The sequence below is a fragment of the Salvelinus namaycush genome, unplaced genomic scaffold, assembly GCF_016432855.1.
Source record: "Salvelinus namaycush isolate Seneca unplaced genomic scaffold, SaNama_1.0 Scaffold28, whole genome shotgun sequence".
NCBI classification, from domain to species: Eukaryota; Metazoa; Chordata; class Actinopteri; order Salmoniformes; family Salmonidae; genus Salvelinus; species Salvelinus namaycush.
The window spans coordinates 61,847-88,181 of NW_024059674.1; the positions used below are offsets into that span (position 1 = coordinate 61,847).

Sequence of the window (26,335 nt, forward strand, 5' to 3'; positions counted from 1 at the left end):
ATCCAGAGCCATGTAGCCACTGGACCTCTCCTCTTCCACTCTGTGTATTACCCATTTAGTTGATGCCTCAGGAGCTCTGCATATGAAATATCAATAACAGTCAACTCAGTATTATTAAAATAACATTATTTGGATTAAGAAATTAAAGTATACATTTTGTAAAACACCACTGCAATGTGCTCCTGAACTGGTGGTGGCGGTATAGCAGAGTCCACAGTAGAAGATAATCCTAACCGGAAGTTCGACCGGAAGCAGAAAGACACTGATGTAGCTAGCCAGCAGTCTGGATTAGCTGTCCACGTAATTTTGTTGAAAATTCGTCAAATATCACAATGATACGGTTGAAAAATATGCTGTGACGTTGCCAAACTCGAACTGTAAACACGGAGCAGGCAATATTTCCAACTACTATTTTTATAGTTTTGTAATCTTGTTTAGCAAAGCAGTTAGCTAGCTTCCTGGCTGCCGTTAGCCTAGCTAACTAACCTTTGTCAAATTGTAATGGCAAGTGCTACTAGTAGCGAGGCTATTTAATTCGCTAGTTAACTAGCTAACGTGACCTCGTGGTGAACATTTAATTTCAGAGGAAGGACGTGGACGATTTCAGAAATTCATTTTCCGCTACAGCATTTAGCTAGCTGCTTCAACCATTCCTGAAGGATTCAAGATGGATGAGGTGAGAACCATGACTTTGGTTGCTAGCAAACGAAACGTTCTCTAGCTAGCTAGCTAGTTGCGTCCCGTTTCTCCACCCTTTTCCCAAAGTGTACACTCCCAGATTTAAAACAAGCATCGGATTGGTGTTAGCACAATATTAGTGGTTGGATGGAGATAGCTAGCGTTAGCTATCAGTAGCGGGGATTGATCTTGTGTAAACCAAGTACACTTCGGCAGAATAGTAATTAGCCTTTAGCATTCTCCACTCTTCTCCCGACATATCCTTGGCTTACACACGAACACGACCAATCCCCGCTGTGCTGAACGATTAGTTATTTTTGAGGTCTGTTAGATTCAGAAAAATAAAAACTTTTCGTTTTCGATTATTGGGGTTGAATGCACAGGATACAACTATTAATAAAAGTCCCATGATGGTAGTGAATGCCAATTACAGCGTTTCACCTATTAACCATTAATTTACTCTAATAAAATATTTCAGTTAATATATATTACATTTGTTTTATTTTATGACTTTCATTTCATGCCTAGTCATCAGTATTAATTTAAAGTAAATAAGGCATACTTTAATGACTGCTGAATAGGGAAAGGGGATACCTAGTCAGTTGTACAACTGAATGCCTTAACTGAAATGTGTCTTCTACATTTAACCCAAACCATCTGAATCAGAGAGGTACCGGGGGGGCTGCCTTAATCAACATCCACCATGTCAGGGGCAGAAAGACAGATTTTTTTCCCCTTGTCAGCTCAGGGATTCCATTCAGCAACCTTTCGGTTACTGGCCCAAAGCTCTAACAACAAGGCTACCTGCCTCCCCATGCAACTATCAATCACTTAGATCATGTATTTTCAGGTAGCGATACCTCTCAAATCATGCTGTAGCAGGCATAAAAGAAACACAGACCAGACAAATAGATGCACAATAGATTATGGTCATTGTAGTTAGTTTAGCGCATAAAACGTAATTATGTGGAATATTCGCTTGTTGGAAACTTCAACTCCCTACTACATCTCACAGTTCAGGCCGGATCTGGTGTAACTCTAGAGAAACTGCAATGTGCCCATTGAGCTCACAGAAAGAAATTAAACGTTGGTCAATTAGTTGTTTAAAAAATGAAGAATAACAGACATTTTGGTGAATTGCTCAGTACTAGTGGAATGCCTTGTTATTGCTGTTGGTTGGTCTACAGATCTCTCCCTGACCTAGCTAGGTTACTAAACTCAACTCCATGGTGAAGGAAGTTTCTGATGAACTCCACCAACGGAGTTGAGCAGAGACCGGGCTTTGTGGAATTCAGCTCCGATGCCCTGAACCAGATCTAACCGGTCTCTGTGTTGGTAGGAGTATAGAGATGTCTAAAGATGGCAGCGTTGTATCTGTCTCATTAAGGCGTCTCTGAGCGCACGGGCAGCACCATTGAGGCCATCTCCATTTTGAAGTAGTCCAATTTACTACTACTTGTATGAGTTGGTAAACAAACTGAAAGGGTGCGTACTGTGTGTTATTTAAACAGTTATAAAGCCATGGTTGGCCTGCTGTTATGGTATGTTTGCTCATGAGTATAATTCATTGGCAGGTCCCTCCTGCCTACCTGGATGGAATTATGTGATCCTTCTTTAAACCACAGGAAGTCCCACCCAGTTGACTACTTTCAAATTGTAAAATCAATCAAATGTATTTTATAAAGCCCTTTTTACGTCAGCCGATGATGTCACGAAGTGCTGTACAGAAACCCAGCCTAAAACCCCAAACAGCAAGCAATGCAGATGTAGAAGCACGGTGGCTAGGAACAACTCCCTAGAACAGCAGGAACCACGGAAGAAACGTGGAGAGAAGTCCTCGGGCCAGGTAGTCCTGAGGCATGGTCCTAGGGCTCAGGTCCTCCGAGAGAAGAAATTCAGAGAGAATTAGAGGGAGCGTGCTTAAATTCACACAGGACACCGGATAAGACAGGAGAATTACACCAGACTGACCCTAGCACGTAGACTATTACAGCATAAATACTGTAGGCTGAGACAGGAGGTGTCGGGAGACACTGTGGCCCTGTTCGACGATACCCCCCGGACAGGGCCAACCAGGCAGGATATAACCCCGCCCACTTTGCCAAAGCACAGCCCCCACACCACTAGAGGGATATCTTCAAACCACCAATTTACTACCCTGAGACAAGGCAGAGTATAGCCCACAAAGATCTCCCCCACGGAAACAAACCCGAGGGGGCGCCAACCGGACAGGAAGATCACGTCAGTGACTCAACCCACTCAAGTGACGCACCACTCCTAGGGATAACATGGAAGAGCACCAGTGACTCAGCCCCCGTAATAGGGTTAGAGGCAGAGAATCCCAGTGAAGAGAGGGGAACTGGCCAGGCAGAGACGGCAAGGGCGGTTCGTGGCTCCAGTGCCTTTCCGTTCAACTTCACACCCCTGGGCCAGACTACACTCAATCATAGGACCTACTGAAGAGATGAGTCTTCAGTAAAGACTTAAAGGTTGAGACCGAGTCTGCGTCTCTCACATGGGTAGGCAGACCATTCCATAAAAATGGAGCTCTATAGGAGAAAGCCCTGCCTCCAGCTGTTCTAGGGACAATAAGAAATATAAATTCTAGGGACAATAATGAGGCTTGTGACCGTAGCGTACGTGTACGTATGTACGGCAGGACCAAGTCAGAAAGATAGGTAGGAGCAAGCCGATGTAATGCTTTGTAGGTTAACAGTAAAACCTTGTAATCAGCCCTTGCCTTACCAGGAAGCCAGTGTAGAGAGGCTAGCACTAGAGTATTATGATCAAACTTTTGGGTTCTAGTCAATATTCTTGCAGCCGTGTTTAGCACTAACTGAAGTTCATTTCGTGCTTTATCCGGGTAGCCAGAAAGTAGAGCATTGCAGTAGTCTAATCTAGAAGTGAAAAAAGCATGGATACATTTTCCTGCATCATTTTTGGACAGAAAGTTTCTGATTTTTGCAGTGTTACGTAGATGGAAAAAAGCTGTCCTTGAAACAGTCTTGATATGTTCGTCAAAAGAGAGATCAGGGTCCAGAGTAACGCCGAGGTCCTTCAGTTTTATTTGAGACGACTGTACAACCATCAAGATTAATTGTCAGATCCAACAGAAGATTTCTTTGTTTCTTGGGACAGAGAACTAGCATCTCTGTTTTGTTCACGTTTAAAAGTAAACCATTTGCCGCCATCGACTTATGTCTGAAACACAGGCTTCCAGGGAGAGCAATTTTGGTTCTTCACCATGTTTCATCAAAATGTACAGCTGTGTGTCGTCTGCATAGCAGTGAAAGTTAACATTATGTTTCCGAATGACATCACCAAGAGGTAAAATATATAGTGAAAACAATAGTGGTCCTAAAACCGAACCTTGAGGAACACCAAAATTTACAGTTGATTTGTCAGAGGACAAACCATCCACAGAGACAAACTATCTTTCCGACAGATAAGCTCTAAACCAGGCCAGAATTTTTCCGTGGAGACCAATTTGTGCATGTTGGGTGCGTTGTCTGTGGTAATGCAGACCAGGTCTTTCTTGTTGATCCCCCCCCCCCCCCCCCCCACTCTTCCAGCATATTCTCAAAAAACTCTGATTTTGTGAGCCGAGTGATCTTCTGGGAAGAACTGTGTTTCCAGGCAGTTTGATTCCAGTTGCCAGTCTGGGGTGAGGTAATGGATAGGGAAGCCGATGTAGGGTTGACCACCCCGCTTTCACTGGTCCAGGGGTCAGTAGTTGCAGAAAACCACGTGCTTTGTTGCATGTTCTGCAGACCATCTTAGATTACGTTTCCCTCGGCACTCTTGTAAAACCCAAAATACGACCACACTTCAGATTTGGTCCTCGTAGAAGGCTGAAAAATATCCCAAGCGCCGTCACTGCCTTCCGACCATGTTTTCACACAAAACAAAACAAGGCTTGTACTTGTAAACCCACAGCAGGCTAATGTGTGTGAATAGGGTCAAGGGTCACCGTAGAATCCCTTTCAGACAGGCTTGTACTTGTAAACCCACAGCAGGCTAATGTGTGTGAATAGGGTCAAGGGTCACCGTAGAATATCTTTCAGACAGGCTTGTAAACCCACAGCAGGCTAATGTGTGTGAATAGGGTCAAGGGTCACCGTAGAATATCTTTCAGACAGGCTTGTAAACCCACAGCAGGCTAATGTGTGTGAATAGGGTCAAGGGTCACCGTAGAATATCTTTCAGACAGGCTTGTAAACCCACAGCAGGCTAATGTGTGTGAATAGGGTCAAGGGTCACCGTAGAATATCTTTCAGACAGGCTTGTAAACCCACAGCAGGCTAATGTGTGTGAATAGGGTCAAGGGTCACCGTAGAATCCCTTTCAGAAAGGCTTGTAAACCCACAGCAGGCTAATGTGTGTGAATAGGGTCAAGGGTCACCGTAGAATCCCTTTCAGAAAGGCTTGTAAACCCACAGCAGGCTAATGTGTCAGAAGAAGGTGGTTCTTAAATGATGATGTCGTTTTTTAACTGACAAGTGGCACTGACTGTTTGTTTTACTATAAAGTTTATTTATTTTACCTTTATTCATACAGGTTTTTTCTCATTGAGATAACATCTCTTTTCCAAGAGAGACCTGGTCCAAAGTGTTGCGATTTTTTAAAATGTGCTTTAAATACAATTTGATTTGATTCTGTATTCCAGGACTTTGGTGGGCCATCGCCATCCTGCTCCACTGAACCCCAACCAACACCGTCACTAGGTCCTGACGGTAACCACGGTGACCGGGACTACACACCACAGGGGCAGGGTTACCCTGGAGGCCTTGACGGCTTCAGTGAAATACCTAGATTTAACATCGTAGTCAAAGAGGAGGAGGAGGAAGAAGATTTAGAGGAGTGGAGTTTTAATTATACAGGTAAGTAGCCAACTGAAAATGTTCACTAGAAAATGGTTCTCTCAAAAGGGCAGTTCAATTTGATGAGTCTTTAAAGATGGAATCCTCGTTAGAGGAAACAGATCCACTGTTTGCCTTGATGAGTCTTTAAAGATGGAATCCTCGTTAGAGGAAACAGATCCACTGTTTGCCTCGATGAGTCTTTAAAGATGGAATCCTCATTAGGGGAAACAGATCCACTGTTTGCCTCGATGAGTCTTTAAAGATGGAATCCTCATTAGGGGAAACAGATCCACTGTTTGCCTTGATGAGTCTTTAAAGATGGAATCCTCGTTAGAGGAAACAGATCCACTGTTTGCCTTGATGAGTCTTTAAAGATGGAATCCTCATTAGGGGAAACAGATCCACTGTTTGCCTTGATGAGTCTTTAAAGATGGAATCCTCGTTAGAGGAAACAGATCCACTGTTTGCCTTGATGAGTCTTTAAAGATGGAATCCTCGTTAGAGGAAACAGATCCACTGTTTGCCTCGATGAGTCTTTAAAGATGGAATCCTCGTTAGAGGAAACAGATCCACTGTTTGCCTTGATGAGTCTTTAAAGATGGAATCCTCATTAGGGGAAACAGATCCACTGTTTGCCTTGATGAGTCTTTAAAGATGGAATCCTCATTAGGGGAAACAGATCCACTGTTTGCCTTGATGAGTCTTTAAAGATGGAATCCTCGTTAGAGGAAACAGATCCACTGTTTGCCTTGATGAGTCTTTAAAGATGGAATCCTCATTAGGGGAAACAGATCCACTGTTTGCCTTGATGAGTCTTTAAAGATGGAATCCTCGTTAGAGGAAACAGATCCACTGTTTGCCACAGACTCTTTGTTATTTTTTATGTTTTGTAGATGAAACAGATGTGAGCAGCGGGGTATTTTTTGTTGTTGCCGTATCTGCTGTTCTGTCACCCATGTAATGATGTCTGAGGGGGAAAGAACAGTGTTGTAATGATGTCTGAGGAGGAAAGAACAGTGTTGTAATGTCTGAGGGGGAAAGAACAGTGTTGTAATGATGTCTGAGGGGGAAGAACAGTGTTGTAATGATGTCTGAGGGGGAAGAACAGTGTTGTAATGATGTCTGAGGGGGAAAGAACAGTGTTGTAATGATGTCTGAGGAGGGAAGAACAGTGTTGTAATGATGTCTGAGGGGGGAAAGAACAGTGTTGTAATGATGTCTGAGAGGGAAAGAACAGTGTTGTAATGATGTCTGAGAGGGAAAGAACAGTGTTGTAATGATGTCTGAGGGGGAAAGAACAGTGTTGTAATGATGTCTGAGGGGGAAAGAACAGTGTTGTAATGATGTCTGAGGGGGAAAGAACAGTGTTGTAATGATGTCTGAGGGGGAAAGAACAGTGTTGTAATGATGTCTGAGGGGGAAAGAACAGTGTTGTAATGATGTCTGAGGGGGAAAGAACAGTGTTGTAATGATGTCTGAGGGGAAAAGAACAGTGTTGTAATGATGTCTGAGGGGAAAAGAACAGTGTTGTAATGATGTCTGAGGGGGAAAGAACAGTGTTGTAATGATGTCTGAGGGGAAAGAACAGTGTTGTAGTGATGTCTGAGGGGGAAAGAACATTGTTGTATTGATGTCTGAGGGGGAAAGAACAGTGTTGTAATGATGTCTGAGGGGGAAAGAACAGTGTTGTAATGATGTCTGAGGGGGAAAGAACAGTGTTGTAATGATGTCTGAGGGGGGAAAGAACAGTGTTGTAATGATGTCTGAGGAGGGAAAGAACAGTGTTGTAATGATGTCTGAGGGGGGAAAGAACAGTGTTGTAATGACGTGACGTCTGAGGGGGAAAGAACAGTGTTGTAATGATGTCTGAGGGGAAAGAACAGTGTTGTAATGATGTCTGAGGGGGAAAGAACAGTGTTGTATTGATGTCTGAGGGGGAAAGAACAGTGTTGTAATGATGTCTGAGGGGAAAGAACAGTGTTGTAATGATGTCTGAGGGGAAAGAACAGTGTTGTAATGATGTCTGAGGGGGAAAGAACAGTGTTGTAATGATGTCTGAGGGGGGAAAGAACAGTGTTGTAATGATGTCTGAGGGGGAAAGAACAGTGTTGTAATGATGTCTGAGGGGGGAAAGAACAGTGTTGTAATGATGTCTGAGGGGGGAAAGAACAGTGTTGTAATGATGTCTGAGGGGGAAAGAACAGTGTTGTATTGATGTCTGAGGGGGAAAGAACAGTGTTGTAATGATGTCTGAGGGGGAAAGAACAGTGTTGTAATGATGTCTGAGGGGGAAAGAACAGTGTTGTAATGATGTCTGAGGGGAAAGAACAGTGTTGTAATGATGTCTGAGGGGAAAGAACAGTGTTGTAATGATGTCTGAGGGGGAAAGAACAGTGTTGTAATGATGTCTGAGGGGGAAAGAACAGTGTTGTAATGATGTCTGAGGGGAAAGAACAGTGTTGTAGTGATGTCTGAGGGGGAAAGAACATTGTTGTAATGATGTCTGAGGGGGAAAGAACAGTGTTGTAATGATGTCTGAGGGGGGAAGAACAGTGTTGTAATGATGTCTGAGGGGAAAGAACAGTGTTGTAATGATGTCTGAGGGGGGAAGAACAGTGTTGTAATGATGTCTAAGGGGAAAGAACAGTGTTGTAATGATGTCTGAGGGGGAAAGAACAGTGTTGTAATGATGTCTGAGGGGGAAAGAACAGTGTTGTAATGATGTCTGAGGGGGAAAGAACAGTGTTGTATTGATGTCTGAGAGGGAAAGAACAGTGTTGTAATGATGTCTGAGGGGGGAAAGAACAGTGTTGTAATGATGTCTGAGGGGGGAAAGAACAGTGTTGTAATGATGTCTGAGGGGGGAAAGAACAGTGTTGTAATGATGTCTGAGGGGGGAAAGAACAGTGTTGTAATGATGTCTGAGGGGGGAAAGAACAGTGTTGTAATGATGTCTGAGGGGGGAAAGAACAGTGTTGTAATGATGTCTGAGGGGGAAAGAACAGTGTTGTAATGATGTCTGAGGGGGGAAAGAACAGTGTTGTAATGATGTCTGAGGGGGAAAGAACAGTGTTGTAATGATGTCTGAGGGGGGAAAGAACAGTGTTGTAATGATGTCTGAGGGGGAAAGAACAGTGTTGTAATGATGTCTGAGGGGGAAAGAACAGTGTTGTAATGATGTCTGAGGGGGAAGAACAGTGTTGTAATGACGTCTGAGGGGGAAAGAACAGTGTTGTAATGACGTCTGAGGGGGGAAAGAACAGTGTTGTAATGACGTCTGAGGGGGGAAAGAACAGTGTTGTAATGATGTCTGAGGGGAAAGAACAGTGTTGTAATGATGTCTGAGGGGGAAAGAACAGTGTTGTATTGATGTCTGAGGGGGAAAGAACAGTGTTGTAATGATGTCTGAGGGGGAAAGAACAGTGTTGTAATGATGTCTGAGGGGGAAAGAACAGTGTTGTAATGATGTCTGAGGGGGGAAAGAACAGTGTTGTAATGATGTCTGAGGAGGGAAAGAACAGTGTTGTAATGATGTCTGAGGGGGGAAAGAACAGTGTTGTAATGACGTCTGAGGGGGGAAAGAACAGTGTTGTAATGATGTCTGAGGGGAAAGAACAGTGTTGTAATGATGTCTGAGGGGGAAAGAACAGTGTTGTATTGATGTCTGAGGGGGAAAGAACAGTGTTGTAATGATGTCTGAGGGGAAAGAACAGTGTTGTAATGATGTCTGAGGGGAAAGAACAGTGTTGTAATGATGTCTGAGGGGGAAAGAACAGTGTTGTAATGATGTCTGAGGGGGGAAAGAACAGTGTTGTAATGATGTCTGAGGGGGAAAGAACAGTGTTGTAATGATGTCTGAGGGGGGAAAGAACAGTGTTGTAATGATGTCTGAGGGGGAAAGAACAGTGTTGTAATGATGTCTGAGGGGGAAAGAACAGTGTTGTAATGATGTCTGAGGGGGAAAGAACAGTGTTGTAATGATGTCTGAGGGGGAAAGAACAGTGTTGTAATGATGTCTGAGGGGAAAGAACAGTGTTGTAATGATGTCTGAGGGGGAAAGAACAGTGTTGTAATGATGTCTGAGGGGGGAAAGAACAGTGTTGTAATGATGTCTGAGGGGGAAAGAACAGTGTTGTAATGATGTCTGAGGGGGGAAAGAACAGTGTTGTAATGATGTCTGAGGGGGGAAAGAACAGTGTTGTAATGATGTCTGAGGAGGGAAAGAACAGTGTTGTAATGATGTCTGAGGGGGGAAAGAACAGTGTTGTAATGATGTCTGAGGGGGGAAAGAACAGTGTTGTAATGATGTCTGAGGGGGAAAGGACAGTGTTGTAATGATGTCTGAGGGGGAAAGAACAGTGTTGTAATGATGTCTGAGGGGGAAAGAACAGTGTTGTAATGATGTCTGAGGGGGAAGAACAGTGTTGGTCGTTTACAGTAACGTCTTTCTTGTAATATTAAAGGAACGTGTTAGTTTCACCATTAAGGATTCCAGCTTTATTGTCCCATGTGGCAATTAATTAGCCTGGTCCCGGACCTGCTTTCCTTGTTGCCGGGGCGATTTTAAATCAACGTGATGACAACTTTCATCGACATGCATTCATCTCCTACCCACAGCCTCCTACCCACAGCCTCCTACCCACAACCCTCCTACCCACAACCCTCCTACCCACAACCCTCCTACCCACATCACCCTACCCACATCACCTTACCCACACCACCCTACCCACACCACCCTACCCACATCACCCTACCCACATCACCCTACCCACACCCCCCTACCCACAGCCTCCTACCTACAGATGGACAATACTTTCAATCCCACTGACGATACTTTAGTGCCCCTCGAGGAGATGATTTATTTGGTTAATACATGACCATAGAACGTTACAGTAGATTATGATACCCTAGTTCCTGTATAGTGCACTACCCTTGACCAGGGTCCAGGTCAAAAGTAGTGCACTATATAGGAAATCTGGGACGCACCATAACTTGTTTTATCCTTACTGTTGTAACAGGAGAGAGTCCTAACCCCAGCTCTAGTGATGAGGCATCAGGAGTAGCTGAACAACACCAGGAGAGTCACACCGCTAAGAAGACTTTTTACCGCTGCCCGGAGTGTGGGAAAGAGTTTCCTCACCCATCAAAACTACAGACACATCTGAGAACACACACAGGAGAGAAACCATATCCTTGCTCTGTGTGCGGGAAGCGATTCAGTGATACAGGGACCCTCAAAACACATGAGAGGTTGCACACAGGAGAGAAACCGTACACCTGCCCGGAAAAGGACTGTTGGAAGAGGTTTGTCAGCCAAGGAGAGTTAAAACTACACCATCGGACACACACCGGAGAGAAACCTTGCCACTGCTCTGTGTGTGGGAAGAGTTTCTCACGTATGTGGCACTTGAAGGTCCACATGATGACGCACGCCGGAGAGAAGCAGAGACTCAGCATGAAGAAACCTTTCCCATGCTCTGAGTGTGAGAGGGGCTGCAACTCTGCAGCAGAGCTCAAGATGCACCAGAGGATGCACACTGGGGAGAGACCTTACCAGTGTTCCACCTGCAAAAAGACCTTTGTTTTCCCAAGCTCTTTAACAAGACATGAGCAATCCCATATTAGCGAAGCGAATAGTACCGCCAAGCCGTACAGCTGCTCAGAATGTGGGAAGGAATTCACTCAGCCATGGACCTTAAAGATACACATGCGCCAGCACACCGGAGAGAAACCGTACCACTGCTCTCAGTGCGAGAAGAGGTTCTCATCTTCGTCACTCCTTAAAAGACACCAGAGGGTTCACACCGGAGAGAAACCATTCCAGTGCTCCGACTGCGGGAAGAGTTTCTCCTCGTCAACGAATAGAACTAGTCACCGTCGTCGTATCCATGAAGGTATACAGAGTAGGTCACAGCAGCAGGAGGTGACCTCTGTGGATGGTACCAATAAGGTAGGTTTCTATGGTGCATCCAGTGCAATTTTGCATTTATTTTCTTTCTTAAAAAGGTTTTTCTAGAAGTCCGTGTTGCTGGATTACAGATTTCCTGCTTATTTTCTTCTGATTCCAGGAATCTTCCAACCTGTATTTCTGGAAAACCTGGGAATTTTTAAGAAAGTTACTGGAATTTTGCACCCTCAAACCAGTCATTAACCTGTCTGGCACCAGTGTGTTGGTAGCGTCCCACCTCGACAACAGCAAGTGAAATTGCAGGGCGCCAAATTCAAAACAACAGAAATCCCATAATTAAAATTCCACAAACATACAAGTATTATACACCATTTTAAAGATAAGATAAAATTCGTATAAATCCAACCACAAAGTCCGATTTCAAAAAGTGCTTTACGGCAAAAGCACACCATACGATTATGTTAGGTCAGCGCCTAGTCACAGAAAACCATACAGCCATTTTCCAGCCAAGGGGAGGGCTCACAAAAGTCAGAAATAGCGATTAAATTAATCACTAACCTTTGATGATCTTCATCAGATGGTACTCACAGGACTTCATGTTACACAATAAATGTGTGTTTTGTTCGATAAAGTTAATCTTTATGTCAAAAACCTCAGTTGAAATTTGCGCGTTATGTACAGTATTCATTGTCTCAAACAAACATCCGGTGAAATTTCAGAGCCACATCAAATTACAGAAATACTCATCATAAACATTGATGAAAAATACAAGTTTTATACATAGGATTAAAGATAAACGTCTTGTTAATCCAGCCGCTGTGTCTGATTTCAAAAAGGCTTTACGGCAAAAGCACACCATGCGATTATGTTAGGTCAGCGCCTAGCCACAGAAAACCATACAGCCATTTTACAACCAAGGAGAGGTGTCACACAAGTCAGAAATAGCGTTAAAATTAATCACTTACCTTTGATGATCTTCATCTGGTGGCACTCCCAGGTCTCCATGTTAGACAATAAATGTTTGTAAATCTCAGTTTTGTTGGTGCGTTTAGATCAGTAATCAAAAGGCACAATGCGCGGGCACTAAGTCCAGACGAAAAGTTTTTAAAAAGTACAATAAAAGTTTGTAGAAACATGTCAAACGATGTTTAAAATCAATCCTCAGGTTGTTTTGTCGTAAATAATCAATAATATTTCAACCGGACAAAAGCTTCGTCAATAGAAAAAGAGAAACAAGAAATGCGCACTCCCGATCATGTGCTTGCCTCATGTCTGGAAATTTCCATTGTCCACTCGTTGAAAGTGCTGTATCTCCCTCATTTTTCAGAGTAAAAGCCTGAAACAATGCCTAAAGACTGGCCAGATGAATTGAGTCCTAAGTCTTTGTATGGTGGATAGGCTTTCAATGGAAAAACAGCCTTTCAAAATAATAGTACTTCCTGGTTGGATTTTCCTCGGGTTTTCGCCTGCCATATCAGTTCTGTTATACAGTTTTAGAAACTTTAGAGTGTTTTCTATCCAAATATACTAATTATATGCATATCCTAGCTTCTGGGCTTCTGGGCCTGAGTAACAGGCAGTTTAATTTGGGCACGCTTTTCATCCGGAGGTGAAAATACTGCCCCATACCCAAGAGAGGTTAAGGCCCTTACAACAATATAACTAAGATTAATGCTGCTGTTGAATATTATATTGAATGAGTTGTCTGATTATTAATCCTAGGCTTGTGTTGACCAAAACAACCAGGTTGAACCCACAGCTGTAGAGGAGTCTGGTCTCAGTCTAGTACTGGATGTCAAAGTCAAAGAAGAGGAGGAAGATCCTGCTTTTGGTGAGTTCAAAGGTTAATTTATGAAGGTATGGGTTAGCCTACACATTCAAGTTTACTTTATTTATTTCCAATTACCCAAATGAAGAAACATCTATATTATTGGCAGAATCTCAAATTTTCACATATTTAAGGTGTTTACTTATCCATACCACCTCTTTACCACAGCAGAGAGACCTGACCATTCCTCTGACAGTGAGGAGAGTCCCTCTACATTAGCAGAACCTGACCAACACCAGGAGAGCAACAAAGCTCTGGGCCCTCACATCTGTTCAACGTGTGGAAAAGAACTATCCAGCTCCTATAAACTAATGCTACACCAGAGAACACACACAGGAGAGAAGCCTTACGAGTGTATGGTGTGTGGGAAGGGCTTCTCCCAAGCCGCAAACCTCTAGACGCACCAGAAAGTGCACAGTGGAGAGAAACCGTACCCCTGCTCTGACTGCGGGAGCAGGTTTACTCACATGGGAGACTTGAAGAGACACCAGTTGTTGCACTCGGGTGAGAAACTTTATAGCTGCCCCGAGTGCGGGAAGAGTTTTTCTCAGTTGGCGCACCTGAAATCTCACCAGCAGACACACACAGGGGAGAAACCTTTTCTCTGCGCTCACTGTGAAAAGACTTTCTCCACTGCTGCCAAGCTGAAGAACCACGAGAGAGTGCTCACCGGCGAGAGACCTTACTGCTGCTCCTACTGCCCCAAGCGCTTTGCTCTATCTGGGACACTGGTGAAGCATGAACGACTCCACACCGGAGAAACACCGTACCAATGTGGAGAATGTGGTAAGGGATTTGCTCAACTGGTGTCCTTGAAGATACATGCCCAATCACACACTGGAGTCAACTTCTACAAATGTTTCCATTGTGAGCAGAGCTTCTCCACTTCAACCAAGCTGAAGGAACATCAGAGAATCCACACTGGGGAGAATCTGTACCAATGCACCGAATGTGGGAAGAGTTTCACCATCGAGTCAAAGCTACTGAAACACCAGAGAGTTCACACTGGAGAGAAACCGTACCAGTGCTCCGGGTGTGGAATGAGGTTCTCGCTCTCTGAGAACCTACTGAGACACCAGCGTAACTCTTCAGGGATATGTGGTGCTGTGAGCCTTAATCAGGCTACTGGGAGTGGGATTCTACTTCCACAAGATGCTACTGTCTTCCAGAATATACTGGTCAAGGTCGGTGGAAATTATTATCCTATCAACCAAACATTTGTCCAAGGGTGCAGTTGTCCTCTCAATAAAGCTAAACTTTTGTCCTTCATATAGGGCCAATCTTTCACCTTTAATTCTATAGGCCCATATCCCAGACACAGATTAAGACTGGCCCTGGACTAAGCATTAGTCTAGTAGTTAGAGCGTTGGGCCAGTAACCAAAAGTTTGCTGGATCGAATCCCCGAGCGGACAAGGTAAAAATCTGTCGTTCTATACCTGAACAAGGGAGTTAACCCACTGTTCCCCGGTAGGCTGTCGTTGTAAGAATTTGTAAGAATTAAGAAGTAAGAATTTGTTCTTAACTGACTTGCCTAGTTAACCTTTCTAGGACACACGTTCCAAAACCCCTCGACAACATTCCGCTGAAAAGGCAGCGCGGGAAATTCAAAAATATTTTTTTGAAATATGTAACTTTCACACATTAACTTCTTATGGCTGCAAGGGGCAGCATTGAGTAGCCAGTTAAATAGTGCCCATTTCAAACGGCCTCGTACTCAATTCTTGCTCGTACAATATGCATATTATTATTACTATTGGATAGAAAACACTCTCTAGTTTCTAAAACCGTTTGAATTATTTCTCTGAGTGAAACAGAACTCATTCTGCAGCACTTTTCCTGACCAGGAAGTGGAATGTCAGAAATCTATGCTCTGTTCAACTTCTTGCCTATACATGGGCATAAGACGTAAGAGGCTACGTACACTTCATACACCTTCCCCTGGTTGGTCAAGAGGTTGTGAGAGAAAAAGAATTGTGTTTATCTTGGTCTAAGGTGGAATAAAAGCTCTTTCTTTGACGTGACCGTCCACTTCCTGTTTCTGGAGCATGCAAAGAGGACATGGACTTGCCTTCTTTTTAGCTGTCGTTATGAACGACTAACTTCTCCGTCTTAGATTTTATTTGATACATGTGACCATATCATCGTAAAGTATGTTTTTTCAATATAGTTTAATCAGATTATTGAAATTTTTTCGGGAGTTTTGCCGTGTTCCGTTCTCTGACTTTGTTGACGTTGGAGAAATATGTAGCACTTGGCAAGTGCCCATGCTAAATGAAGAGGGAAATTTGCCGTTCCAGATTCAAACAACGACTGTTCTGTACAAAGGACACCTTGTCCAACATTCTGACGGAAGATCAGCAAAAGTAAGACCCATTTTATGATGTTATTTCATATATCTGCCGTAGTCGCCGGCGCCCAAGTGTTTCTGGCTATTGTGCTAAGCTAATATAACGCTACATTTTGTTTTCGCTGTAAAACACTTGATAAATCGGAAATATTGTCTGGAATCACAAGATGCCTGTCTTTCAATTGCTGTACACTATGTATTTTTCAGAAATGTTTTATGATGAGTAATTAGGTATTTGACGTTGGTGTCTGTAAATATTATGGCTGCTTTCGGTGCAATTTCTGATTGTAGCTGAAATGTAAACTATGATTTATACCTGAAATATGCAAATTTTTCGAACAAAACATATGCTATACAATAAATATGTTATCAGACTGTCATCTGATGAAGTTGTTTCTTGGTTAGTGGCTATTTATATCTTTATTTGGTCGAATTTGTGATAGCTAGTGATGGAGTAAGAAACTGTTGGAGTAAAAAAAAGTGGTGTCTTTTGCTAACGTGGTTAGCTAATAGATTTACATATTTTGTCTTCCCTGTAAAACATTTTAAAAATCGGACATGTTGGCTTGATTCACAAGATGTGTACCTTTCATATGCTGTATTGGACTTGTTAATGTGTGAAAGTTAAATATTTTTAAAAAATATCTTTTGAATTTCGCGCCCTGCACTTTGAGCTGGCTGTTGTCATAAGTGTACCGACGTCGGGCTGCCGCCATAAGAAGTTAACAAGTCCAATACAGCAAATGAAAGATAAACATCTTGTTAACCTACCCATCGTGTCCCATTTAAAAAAAAAAAATGCTTTACAGCGAAAACACAACATATGATTATGTTAGATCACCGCCAAGTCCAAAAAACACAGCCATTTCCCAGCCAAAGATAGGAGTCACAAAAAGCAGAAATAGAGATAAAATAAATCACTAACCTTTGATGATCTTCATCAGATGACACTCATAGGACTTCATGTTACACAATACATATATGTTTTGTTCGATAAAGTTCATATTTATATCAAAAAATCTCAGTTTACATTGGTGCCATGTTCAAAAATGCCTCCAAAAGAGCCACGTCAAATAACATAAATGCTCATCATAAACTTATATGTAAAACATGTATCTTTCATCAAATTAAAGATACACTTGTTCTTAATGCAACCGCTGTGTCAGATTTTTTTTTTTTTATTACGGAAAAAGCAAACCATGCAATAATCTGAGATGGCGCTCAGATAGAAACAAAATTTCTCCGCCATGTTGGTTGGAGTCAACAGAAATACGAAATTACATCATAAATATTCCCTTACCTTTGATCTTCATCAGAATGCACTCCCAGGAATCCTAGTTCCACAACAAATTGTTGTTTTTGTTCGATAATGTCCATGTTAGCACGTTTAGTACACATATCCAAACGCTCGCGCCAGGTCCAGGCGAAGTCCGGACGAAACCTTCAAAAAGTTATATTATATATTATATTATTATTGTTATTATTAATATTATTGTATTATATTATACAATGTAACAGTATAACTTTAAACCGTCCCCTCGCCCCGACCCGGGCGCGAACCATGGACCCTCTGCACACATCAACAACTGACACCCACGAAGCGTCGTTACCCATCGCTCCACAAAAGCCACGGTCGAATAAACTTGTCAAACTAAGTATAGAATCAATCTTTAGGATGTTGTTATCATAAATATTCAATAACGTTCCAACCGGAGAATTTCTTTGTGTCTATAGAAGTAATGGAACGCAAGTCGATATCATGTGGAATGCGCGTGACCAGGACCTGGCTCTCTGCCAGACCACTAACTCAAACACCTCCCATCCGGCTCAACATCACAGTAGAAGCTTCATTCAACGTTCTACAGACTGTTGACATCTAGTGGAAGCTGTAGGAAGTGCAAACAGATCCATATCCCACTGGGATTTCAATAGGTGAATATTAGCATCTGGGACAGAGTAGGAGGCAGTTCACTCTGGGCACGCTATTCATCCAAAGTGAAAATGCTGCCCCCTATCCCTAAAAAGTTAAATAAAGGTAAAATAAAACATTTACAAAAATTGTCCATTGGGAGATTCTCCATTGTACATGCATTTTAGTCATGACTGTGGTGCAGCAGGGCCAAGCCTAGATACCAGCTGAGCGCGGTTCCCTTAACGAGGGTGTGGCAGCCCTCTAATGGACTCCCTATAGACTTCAAGGTCTGCAGCTCTCACTATGGGGAAAGAGCGTTCTGAAGAGCACGTCACTTGAGGTTTGGCTAGTCCTGTCCTGCAGCTTGTGGCTAGTCCTGTCCTGCAGCTTGTGGCTAGTCCTGTCCTGCAGCTTGTGGCTAGTCCTGTCCTGCAGCTTGTGGCTAGTCCTGTCCTGCAGCTTGTGGCTAGTCCTGTCCTGCAGCTTGTGGCTAGTCCTGTCCTGCAGCTTGTGGCTAGTCCTGTTGACTTGATCATTTTAAAGTGTGACCCTGTAGAGCTCTGGAAGAGCCAAGATTTAATTAGCCTTTTTCTTAATAAAAGCCAGTCTGTTTGCACCATGCTGTCTCCTGTGAGTCGTCACCATTGAGTCGTCACCTTTGAGTATGCCCGACTCCCTAGACAGTGAGAAAACCCTTGCCTAAAATTAACACCCGCCATCTGCCAAATGCGGGTAGATTTTTCACCACGTTGACGGGTGGTCAGCGCTCCACAGTGCCAGCATTTCACTAAGATTTGTGAATAAAAATAGTCAAGTATGATCACATTTATAGTCAGGTATGATCACATTTATAGTCAGGTATGATCACATTTATAGTCAGGTATGATCACATTTATAGTCGGGTATGATCACATTTATAGTCAGGTATGATCACATGTTTAGTCAGGTATGATCACATTTATAGCAAAGGAAATGCTGCAGTAGCTGTTTTCAAACTATTCCTGCCAAATTTGTTTCTTAACTGGAAAATAAATTGCACAAAGTCCAAGAACTGCAACTCCTAAAGCCCCTCCCAGCTCGTGCTGCATCGCTGCCTTGCTGGGGGCTGTGCGCACCTGAAGAGCTGAGTAAAATATTCATTTTTAGAAGCGCTGCGCACAGGTATAAAAGTTGGTCTAATTTACTTGAAAAGAAAAGTCTACTGAAGTGTCACTTTGTCCTTGTGTTTCTTGGCTATTTACATGGTTTTGTTGACAAAGCTAGGTTGGTTTTTCAATGTTTTGAGTTTCAACTGCTAGGGAAGAGAAGGTAGCACTTCTACTCGTCAGACTCGATCTCACAAGCACAAACATGACTCGAGTCCCGTTACCACGGTAACCACAAGCCCTTAAAAGGGGACTCAAAGTGGTTGAATTCAGTAATACATGTTGTTTTTGAAACATTACGAAGCACATCTGTTTATTTTGTGTTTTTGTTGGTGTCATTTTAAGCAGAAAATAAATATTTTAGCTGGTAATTTTTTTTTTGTGGCTGGTGGACCAAAAATGTAATTTTAAGGCAATTTGAACTGTTTTAATTGTTTTTCTAAATAAACGTTTATTTTCTCACCAGGCTGGGCACAAACCAACAGAGTCCCTGCCTTCTGACCAGAGCCAAAGTGAAGCCTCCACTCAAACTGCTGGAATGACTGTTAATGTTAAAGAGGAGGACCGAACACTTGGACTGAAGATTAAAACTGAAGAACTGGAGGATGAAGAAGAAGAGGCGGAGGAAGAGGAGGAGGAGGAGGAAGTTGTTGGGCTGATTAATTCTGATGGAGAAGAAATGGACTGGGATCCTTCTCTTCTTGGTAAATTGAGATGAGTTTGAATTCATTTAACTTTCCCAAAATGCCCAGGTTTTTCAGAAATCCTGGTTGGAAGATTCCTGGAATCAGGAGGGAATAAACAGGAAATCCGGAATACTCCAGCCAGGATTTCAGGAAAACCTGGGAATTTTTTCTTGACTTGTCTGCTGCTTTGTTTAACCCATTCAAAAAATGTTCACACAGGATATAATCCCAGTCAGAGTTCTGACATTGAAGAGAGTCCCTCTACATCAGGAGTACCTGAACATCACCAGGAGAACCATACCGCTAAGAGCTCTCACTGCTGTTCAGTGTGTGGAAAAGACTGCCAAAAATTATCGGCGCTACAAAAACACATGAGAATTCACACAGGAGAGAAGCCTTACCCCTGTACTTTGTGTGGAAACCAATTCCGTGAGAAGGGACACCTGAAAGCACATCTGAAAACACACACTGGAGAGAAACCTTACCACTGCCCGACCTGTGGGATGAAGTTCGCCCATTTGGGAGCCATGAAAATACACCTGCTGACACACACTGGAGAGAAACCTTACCCCTGCTCTGTATGCAGGAAGAATTTTGCAAGACCAGCAGACCTTAAAGTACACCACAGAGATCACACAGGTGAGAAACCTTACAGCTGCGTTGAATGTGGCCAGAGCTTCACCAGTTCCCACAACCTATGGAAACATCAGAAGACCCATCTACCACCTGGACTACCACCACCTGTTGAGTTTGACAACCACAACCAAACACCTGAGATGAATACTAAAAACGAAGGACTAGATGAGGAGGAGGAGGAATTCGGTGTTCTGATCAATTCTGATGGAGAAGAAGTTGGATTGGACTTGGATCCTCCTTGTCTCAATCCTCTGAGTTCTGAGGAAGAGGAGAGTCCGTCAACATCAGGAGAAACTGAACAATACCAGGTGAACCACAATACAGCTCTGAGGTACAGCTGCTCTGTGTGTGGGAAGCAGTTCAACCACAAAGGACATCTGCGAAGACACGAGAGTGTACATTCAGTTGAAAAACCTTATGGTTGCTCAGACTGCGACAAGATGTTCGGTTCAACCACAGCTCTGAATAGACACAAGAAGTTACACAGAGAAGAGAAACCTCACACTTGCACAGTGTGTGGGAAAGGTTTCGCTCAACTGTCACGTTTGAAGGAACACTACCCGACGCACTCGGGAGAGAAACCACACTGCTGCTCTGAGTGTGGGAAGCGCTTCACTATTGCGTCGTACCTCAAAACGCACCTCAAAACGCACAGCAAAGTCCACTTGGGGGAGAGTCCTTATACCTGTAACATATGTAGGAGAGATTGCCAGAAGTTGTCCGCATTCAAGTTGCACATGAGGTTCCACACAGGAGAGAAGCCCTTCAGTTGCTCTGTGTGCCAGAAGCAGTTCACTCAGAAAAGACATCTGCAAGACCACCAGAAAGTACACACTGGAGAGAAACCGTACCCCTGCCCCCACTGTGACAAGCGGTTCAGCTTCTCCTCAGCCTTGAAAAGACACCAGCAGTTACACACAGGAGAAAAACCCCACTGTTGCTTTGTGTGTGGGAATTGTTTCTCTCAAGCAGGGCGCCTGAAAGAACACCTACGGACGCACTCGGGAGAGAGACCTTTCTCCTGCTCTGTCTGCGAGAAAACCTTCAGAAACCCTTCTGAACTCACTATACACAACAGATCTCATACAGGAGAGAGACCGTACAGCTGTGCTGAATGTGGTAAGACCTTCACCAGTTCTATGAAGCTGGGACGACACAAGAAGATCCATCAGAACACAAACACTGAAGAGAATCTGACTAAAGATGTGAAGAGAATTCCATGAGTATTGATGATGATGAAGAAGTGGAGGCTGCCTCCGCAGTTAGTGGATGCTAGTAGGGTGAAGAAGAGGAGGAGGAGGAGCCTCTACAGTTAGTGGATGCTAGTAGGGTGAAGAAGAGGAGGAGGAGGAGCCTCTACAGTTAGTGGATGCTAGTAGGGTGAAGAGGAGGAGGAGCCTCTACAGTTAGTGGATGCTAGTAGGGTGAAGAGGAGGAGGAGCCTCTACAGTTAGTGGATGCTAGTAGGGTGAAGCGGAGGAGGAGCCTCTACAGTTAGTGGATGCTAGTAGGGTGAAGAGGAGGAGGAGCCTCTACAGTTAGTGGATGCTAGTAGGGTGAAGAAGAGGAGGAGCCTCTACAGTTAGTGGATGCTAGTAGGGTGAAGAGGAGGAGCCTCTACAGTTAGTGGATGCTAGTAGGGTGAAGAGGAGGAGGAGCCTCTACAGTTAGTGGATGCTAGTAGGGTGAAGAGGAGGAGCCTCTACAGTTAGTGGATGCTAGTAGGGTGAAGAGGAGGAGGAGCCTCTACAGTTAGTGGATGCTAGTAGGGTGAAGAGGAGGAGCCTCTACAGTTAGTGGATGCTAGTAGGGTGAAGAGGAGGAGGAGCCTCTACAGTTAGTGGATGCTAGTAGGGTGAAGAGGAGGAGGAGCCTCTACAGTTAGTGGATGCTAGTAGGGTGAAGAGGAGGAGGAGGAGGAGCCTCTACAGTTAGTGGATGCTAGTAGGGTGAAGAGGAGGAGGAGGAGGAGCCTCTACAGTTAGTGGATGCTAGTAGGGTGGATAATCGTGATGATTGAGAGTGCCGCCTGATGACCGTTGGTCTCCTAACGAGGTGCCGGTTTAGACTGGGAACGATGAACAATGATGACTTCATAATGTACAAAATATATCTGCACACTGATGCATGTTTCCAAGAATTGTATTTTATTTTAAGTGAGCAATGTTTTTGTGAAAGGTTAATGGTTTCAAGATTTAAGCCAATTTGTATCAAATACATTTAAACTATAAAAAAAAGCATGAAAAGGTAAAGACAGCAGACTGAACAGTATAAAGCGGATAAACAACATACTAATACACAATCAGTCAATCCAACGTAAGAAATGACATGAGCAAACTAGCTGGTGGTATCTATAAACATTTTAATAAAGTGATCCATGTTCTTTCTATTTTATTAAGGTTAATTCATGTGATAATATGCTAATTATGCAACAGTCCAAATAGTAGGTTTGTAGTCCATAGAATAGCTCTTCTTCCCTGTTCTTAACACTTACAAAACTTGTCTTTTAATATCAATGTTCATCATCTTAGTAAACGATGTTATTTTAGAAAGTCGAGATTGTTCAGAGTAGGATATTGCTGAAAGAAGTGTGTGTGTGTGGACAATCATTTCAGAATGAGGTGTTTGTGGAATATTGATATGGATTGTATGTCATAATCATGTTACGTGATGTCATAATCATGTTACGTGAACAATGGAAATAAAAGTAAAGCTAGTGAATGTGCTAGTCCCTTTCATTGTCCAGAGTCAGCACGTGTTGTCGATGACATTTACACTATTGCAACACCTCTCAACATATGTGGTTTCTGGTTTTAGTGGAGAGGATCTAGCCTGGTTACAACCATCCCAGAAGTCTCGTGAGCTTGCATTCTGATTCGCTACAGAGGTAATCAGTCTGGTAATGCCATGTGCAGGTGGCGTCGTCATGCTTCCGGGGTCCTGTCCTCACCTAACCTTTTTTTTGAATGGGCTTTGACAATTCTATCATCAAATTTGTGAAAGATTATAAACTTGGTGGTATATTGGCCATATACCACACCCCCTCGGGCCTTGTTGCTTTAATATACCAAGGCTGTCAGCCAATCTGCATTCAGATTATATTCTTGTTTGTGGATGAATGTACTTCTCCCAGATGCATTTGATGATGTTTTTTATAATGAAACCATTCAAAACTCCTACGAAAGTGAATAGACTACAAGGCTACTTCCTGGAAAACGACAGATCACTTTCATACCGTACACACAAGGCGAGCATTGGAAGGGTGAGAAGTGTGGGGGGATGAGTGGGGTCAGAAGGGATAGGATCCCGTGTTGACGAGTGGGAGAATATGGCAGTAACAGATGAGGAAGCGGAGACGATGGCTAAAGCGTTTCTCCTCTGTCAGAAGGAGAGGGAGAACGAGAGGGGAGCACCCTACTATGGCAGAGATGAAGAGGGCAATAGGCAAGGCTGGGTTTATTTTGTTGTACCTTTATTTTGACAGGGAGTCAAAGCTGAGACCAAGGTCTCTTTCCCAGATGGGAAAATAGCACCACAATACACATCAACACATTCAACTACGCATTTAAAATAAACATTATACACAACAACACATGAAAAGCAAAAACACAATCATAACAAACAGCCAGTCTTCAGGACCAAGGTCGCCTAGCAACCGTCTGAAATACCTTAGAGGTATGAGAAGAGGCATCAGACAAGCCAGTTGTCTCTCGGGTCCATTTCACCTGAGCAGGATGAGCTGTGCCATGTCATGTTGGCCCATTTCACCTGAGCAGGATGAGCTGTGCCATGTCATGTTGGCCCATTTCACCTGAGCAGGATGAGCTGTGCCATGTCATGTTGGCCCATTTCACCTGAGCAGGATGAGCTGTGCCATGTCATGTTGGCCCATTTCACCTGAGCAGGATGAGCTGTGCCATGTCATGTTGGCCCATTTCAGTGATGAGGCGCTGGATAACGTAATGGAGTCTGTACTGAGGGAGTAGTGGTGCCGATCCAGAAGCCAGGGGAGCACCCAACGAGGACATCAAGCTATCGTGCCAATAGCCCTAATCATCGTGTTTAAGGTTGATAACAGAGAGGCTAACCAACTTCCTGGAGAGTAAGGGGGTTAGTATCGCCACAGAATTGAAGGGGAGCTATGGAACCGAGTGGTCTGCCTAGAAGCAGAGGTCAGGAAGACCCAGGTGAAGAAGGAGAAGGTTGTGTCTGTCTTGTTGGATGTGGAGAAGACGTACGATCTGAAAGTCTCTGTCTTGTTGGATGTGGAGAAGACGTACGATCTGAAAGTCTCTGTCTTGTTGGATGTGGAGAAGACGTACGATCTGAAAGTCTCTGTCTTGTTTGATGTGGAGAAGACGTACGATCTGAAAGTCTCTGTCTTGTTGGATGTGGAGAAGACGTACGATCTGAAAGTCTCTGTCTTGTTGGATGTGGAGAAGACGTACGATCTGAAAGTCTCTGTCTTGTTTGATGTGGAGAAGACGTACGATCTGAAAGTCTCTGTCTTGTTGGATGTGGAGAAGACGTACGATCTGAATGTCTCTGTCTTGTTGGATGTGGAGAAGACGTACGATTTGAAAGTCTCTGTCTTGTTGGATGTGGAGAAGACGTACGATCTGAAAGTCTCTGTCTTGTTGGATGTGGAGAAGACGTACGATCTGAAAGGAGGGGTTGCTAATCGAGCTCGATCTTTTGTAGGTAGAAGGAAGAACAAGTGGATAAAGGTCAGGGGTCGGGAAGTCTCTATCGAGCAGCTACATAGCGGATCATGGTACACCGCAGGGGGGTGTAATTAGTCCTCTTCTTTTCTCAATCATCGTTAATGATGTTTACTCTCAGGTACGGCGGGATATTGGAAGGTCTCTATTTGCAGGTGATGGGCCTTATGGAAGAGGAGAAGAGGGGTATCATACACAGCCAGGAAGGTGCAGGAAGCCCATTGAGGAGGTAGAGCGTTGGGTATTAATGTGGTGATTCAGGTTCTCTGTAGAGAACTCAGACAGTGTTCTGTACCAGGAGGAACGGTGGGAGATGAAGCAGGCTTGAGGTTTTATGGGAGAAACTTGTAGAGGCTGGGGGCCTTCAGGTTCCCACTAAGTTGACCTGGATAGAACACATTGACACTAGGCTGGTTATACTAGGCTGACCTGGACAGAACACATTGACACTAGGCTGGTTATACTAGGCTGACCTGGTCAGAACATATTGACACTAGGCTGGTTATACTAGGCTGACCTGGACAGAACACATTGACACTAGGCTGGTTATACTAGGCTGACCTGGATAGAACATATTGACACTAGGCTGGTTATACTAGGCTGACCTGGACAGAACATATTGACACTAGGCTGGTTATACTAGGCTGACCTGGACGGAACATATTGACACTAGGCTGGTTATACTAGGCTGACCTGGACGGAACATATTGACCCTAGGCTGGTTATACTAGGCTGACCTGGACAGAACATATTGACACTAGGCTGGTTATACTAGGCTGACCTGGACAGAACATATTGACACTAGGCTGGTTATACTAGGCTGACCTGGACAGAACATATTGACACTAGGCTGGTTATACTAGGCTGACCTGGACAGAACATATTGACACTAGGCAGGTTATACTAGGCTGACCTGGTCAGAACATATTGACACTAGGCTGGTTATACTAGGCTGACCTGGACAGAACATATTGACACTAGGCTGGTTATACTAGGCTGACCTGGACGGAACATATTGACACTAGGCTGGTTATACTAGGCTGACCTGGACAGAACATATTGACACTAGGCTGGTTATACTAGGCTGACCTGGACGGAACATATTGACACTAGGCTGTTTATACTAGGCTGACCTGGATAGAACACATTGACACTAGGCTGGTTATACTAGGCTGACCTGGACGGAACATATTGACACTAGGCTGGTTATACTAGGCTGACCTGGACGGAACATATTGACACTAGGCTGGTTATACTAGGCTGACCTGGATAGAACACATTGACACTAGGCTGGTTATACTAGGCTGACCTGGACGGAACATATTGACAATAGGCTGGATATACTAGGCTGACCTGGACGGAACATATTGACACTAGGCTGGTTATACTAGGCTGACCTGGACAGAACATATTGACACTAGGCTGGTTATACTAGGCTGACCTGGACAGAACATATTGACACTAGGCTGGTTATACTAGGCTGACCTGGACAGAACATATTGACACTAGGCTGGTTATACTAGGCTGACCTGGACAGAACATATTGACACTAGGCAGGTTATACTAGGCTGACCTGGTCAGAACATATTGACACTAGGCTGGTTATACTAG

At 43.7% G+C, this 26,335-nt stretch overlaps 1 pseudogene; it reads left to right on the top strand.

Annotated features, from left to right (window-relative positions):
• The first annotated feature begins 275 nt into the window (after window positions 1-275).
• Window positions 276-22,716, top strand: LOC120039543 (annotated as a pseudogene).
• Window positions 22,717-26,335: the final 3,619 nt, after the last annotated feature.